The sequence below is a fragment of the Biomphalaria glabrata genome, chromosome 15 (genome assembly GCF_947242115.1).
Source record: "Biomphalaria glabrata chromosome 15, xgBioGlab47.1, whole genome shotgun sequence".
NCBI classification, from domain to species: domain Eukaryota; kingdom Metazoa; phylum Mollusca; class Gastropoda; family Planorbidae; genus Biomphalaria; species Biomphalaria glabrata.
In genome coordinates, this window is record NC_074725.1 from 25,824,503 (window position 1) to 25,829,260 (window position 4,758).

Below are 4,758 nucleotides of genomic sequence, written 5' to 3' on the forward strand. Positions count from 1 at the left end.
TCCTAAGGATAAATTTTTGCCCATATAAGTATTTGTGGAAATGTTGTATGGCATCCACAACTGCCAGTAGCTCACGTCTTGTGACACAGTAGTTTCTCTCGGCTTTCGACAATCTCCGACTAAAGTAAGCTATGACCCTCTCAGTTCCATCTACCTTTTGGGATAAGACAGCGCCTATTAAAGTATTGCTCGCATCGGTGTCAAGTATGAACGTCTCGCCTGGTATCGGGTAGGCCAGAATGGGTGATGAAACAAGAGCCTTTTTAAGTCGCTCAAAGGCCTCCTGGCATTCCGTTGTCCAAATAAAAGGCCGCTTCGGTTCTGTCAGTTGATGAAGGGCGCTACAGAGGCTAGAGAAGTTTGGTACGAAACGTCTGTAGTACGTGCAGAGTCCAAGAAAGCTTCTTAACTCCTGGATATTAGCGGGGATCGGCCATTCATTTACGGCTTCAATTTTATCCGGGTCTGTGCTGATTCCTTCCTTCGACACGATGTGCCCAAGGTACTTGACGCTCCTTCTGAACAAGGAGCACTTCTTTGGATTCAATTTCATGCCAGCGTTTCTGATTCGTTCGAATACTTCCTTCAGGTTTGCGATATGTTCCTCGAAAGTTCTGCCTATGACGATAATGTCATCTAAGTAGACAAGACACGTGGTCCAGTTGAGTCCTCTTAACACATGCTCCATTAGTCTTTCAAAGGTGGCTGGGGCGTTGCGGAGTCCAAAAGGCATTACGGTAAATTGCCAGAGACCATTACCAGCAGAGAAGGCCGTTTTATCTCTGTCCTCGGGGTGTAGTCCTACTTGCCAGTAACCGCTATTCAGGTCAAGGGTGGAAAAGATCTGTGACCCAGCAAGTGTATCCAATGTGTCGTCAATCCTAGGAAGCGGGTAGCTGTCCTTGTGTGTGGCGTCATTTAATAATCTATAGTCGACACAAAATCTCGTGGATCCATCTTTCTTCTTTACCAAGACGATTGGTGAACACCATGGACTATTGGATGGTTCAACAACCCCTTGCTGCCTCATCCGTTCTATGATGTCCATAGCTTCTTGGTGTTTTGCTAGCGGCAGGCGACGTGGTTGCTGTCGTATAGGCCTAGTGTTTCCTGTGTCTATTCGATGCTGGATTAGATTTATCCGCCCAAAGTCCATTTCATCAGATGGCAATATGTCAGAAAACTCTTTGAGGAATTGTTCTGCTTTGGTGTACTGTTCTTTCGACAATATCGTTTTGACTTCTGTCAGAAATTTAGTAACCTGCGGTTCACTGGACTCGAGTCTTTCGACGAGGTTTTCACTGCTACAGTTTCTTATCATCTCAAGAGCATGGCAGCCAGCGATGGTGCTACCTTTCCGAAAGTGTTTCTCTACTGTACCGAGGTTCATAATTCTTACGGGTACCATTAGGTCTTTCCCAATCGTGACTAGTGCCTTTCATACTGCTATCCCGTTGTGGTTGGTGTCCAAGCTTTCTACCAGCGCTGTTCCTGTCGTGGGATAGCCGTCCTCAATTTTCCCCCAAATGATCATTTCAGACTTGGCAGGTAAGGTTGTATTTTCTACCAACTTAATCCTTCTGACTCGGCCATCTTCTTCATTCTCGTCGCCAAGCAAGGGTACTTCGAGGTCTCCACATTGTAAAGTGCCTCCGCCGATATTTAAGGAAAAGCCATATTTCAGCATGAAGTCGAGCCCTATTATGCAGTCATCTGTGACGTCAGCAATCAGGAATTCGTGTTCGAATGACTGATTCCCGATCTCGACTGTTATGTCGATCAGGCCTTTAATGGGCATCAGTTCTCCACTGGCTGTTTTCAACGAGTAGGCTCCAACTGGCGTTTTCTTGCTACTGTCCACTTTATCCGTCCGGATGACTGATCGTGAGGCACCAGTATCTAGGAGGAAGTGATAATTTTGACATCCAATTTTTCCTATGATTTTCAGACTCTTGCTCTGTCCTAGCACGGCGACCGGGATGATGGTTGTAGGGGCTCTCATTCTCTGTGTCGCCGGGTTCCGCCCCTTGAAGCCGGCGCGTGCTAGTTTCCCTGGTAGCCCCGGGAACTTGGTTGTGCATACCTTTCTGATCTGTAATGGGTTCCAGTTTGTGGGAATCTTCTAGTGCAGCTTCTTTGTATATGACCGAGTTCACTACAATTCCAGCATCGTACAGGAGCCCTAGGTTGATTTTCTGGTATCTGGTTTGTTCGTCGTTCATCTAGTGCCTCTGTCACCCTTCTCACAAGTTGTTCAAATTCTTCCTCTTTGACTTCCAACTTTCGGCCTTGATGAACGCTCCCAGATGCGTTTTTAGCGGCTTCATATGAGAGAGCGTATACGAGGGCTTCACTGGCCTTACGTCTACCACTAACTCTGGTGGCTTTCTTTAACTCGGGGTCTCGAAGCGCATCAATGAAGGCGTCTGTGGTAATGACCTCCAGAAAATCTTGTGCGGCTGTTGGGTAGGCCAGATGTGCGAGGCGTTCGATGTCTGTCTCTAGCTCCTGTAGGCGCTGTTGTCTGGTCTTTAGTTGCACACGATATACTTCTTGTAGATGTTCATCCCCGTATCGAAGTTCCATAGCCTGGAAAAGGGCGGCGAAGTCTTGCTGGTTCGGTAGAGACTGTAGCAATTCGGAGGCTTTTCCTCTTAGGGATAACACAAGGGCTGTTGCTTTCTCCTCCTCACTGTTCCATTTGTTAACTTTGGCTGCTGCGTCAAATTGCTTCTTGTATACTGACCAGGACACGGAACCATCAAATACGGGGGGCTTCATTTTCCCGGAGACTTCAGGTACAAATGACGTCATATTTGCTTCTGGTACATTTGTGTGCTTGCGTTGGACTTGTATCTTCATTTCGTCGATGGCCTTCTCCACTGCGTCGACCCTCTGATTCATCTGCTCGTCAATGTTGGTGATTCTCTCCTCCACAGCATGTATGCGTTGGTTCATTGCCAATAACTCCGTTTTGATTCCCGAGTCCATTTTGTCTATCTTGTAATTGGTGTTTTCTTGCCCCGAGTTCATCTGTTCTCGCATAGCTGCCATCTGCTCCTGTATGCTACTGGCGATCTGTCCCTGCATAGTTGCCATATGTCCCTGTATAGATGCCATCTGTCCCTGCATAGCTGCCATCTGTTCCTGCAAGTCCGGTTCGACTTCAAAAAGATATGTGTCCGGATCTTCTTTTTCCTTCACCAGTTCTTCCCGAAGGCGTGCTTGTAAGGTTTCTTTGTTTCCGCTCATCTTCAGATCTCGATTACGGAGCTCTCGCCTCAGTTCCTTCAAAAGGAGTTGGTCTAGCGTTTTCGTAGTAGCCATTGCAGATCCCACTTCTGACACCAGTTGTTACGAATCTCCCTATCCAGGCTCGCTGCAAATGGCACCAAACGACACCACCAACTGTAAGAACTTGACAACTCAGGGCTTGAAAATAACGTAATAGTTTAATGTCAATAAATAACAGCCAATACTGTACAATTGGCAGCACGTAACACAAGACTGTACAAATATCTCTCCACTGTATCAACTCTTGCACTGGTCTCTCTGTCTCGTCTTGGACTTGTACTGAGCCGTTGTAACGAACTGTAGATCGGGATGTGTCACACCTGGTCTCTGATACCTTCGCTCTTTATATAGGGTCCCTGCTGGCCTTCTAGAACCGGACAGAACGTCGCTCGACCATTCTGGGTGGTCAGATGACTACATCCCTCGTGACACTCCTGAGCTCGGTTCACGATGTCGATCCTTCCCGAACCATCATGTTGATACTCGTCTCGGCCGATCGTCGTAACTCGTCACGGTTGACCGCTCATCTAGCGCTGGCCTGGGGCGATTTGCGTCGGCACCACCCCCATCTGTGCCACCACCAGGTTTATAACATTATTATTATTATTATTATTATTATATAAGAAGAAGAAGAATACTTTTAGTATATATATATATATATACATATCATTCGGTAAATAAAACATACTCTCTTAGCAGTTACCGTAGTGGCTATGTGCAATTTGTATTGATATATCTGCTCCACTCCACAACAATAATCAACCAAGCATACTGGATAGAACAATTCCAAAATTTCTTCTCGTTCTTCCCGAAGTCTAGAGTTAATTGAAAACGTGAATTTGTAATTACAAAGCTTATATCAACTCTGTCTGTCTGGTAAAATGTTTGTACACGTTATTTCTCCCACACCCAATGTCGGATCAAGTTGAAATTTTGCACAATTATTTGTTGTATCTGACAAAACAAGAATCAATAAAACAAGGTTACCCAGACAGTTTGTGTGGAAACACAAACTCAAAATCAGCCCCTGCAGTGGTTACGAGTACGGTACCTTACAGTTCACGCGATTATATGAAAAACAACTCATTAATTTTTGTTTAAATTTTTTTTTTACTTATATGCATGATAAATTGATTTTTTCTCTTTAAAAAAAATAAAATAAACATTTGTTTGGTAAACGTAGTAATGACAGAACTTACTTAACTTAGCAATACAAACTTGTAACAAAAAAAAATTTTGACAAAAAATCTTAAACCGTTTGCATAAATATGTTAAAAATATGGTAAATAGTCATTTACCTTACTAAATAGTCTTCAGTCTTTCATGTCTTTGTTACTATTAATAGTGAACAGTTGTAAAAATGGTGTATTTTTATGAAAAAAACGTTTGCATAGTTGATTTTAAAGATTAAATTTTTCTCTTTCAGAAAAGAATAAAGTGGCCGTTGCATAGATCTTTCAATGG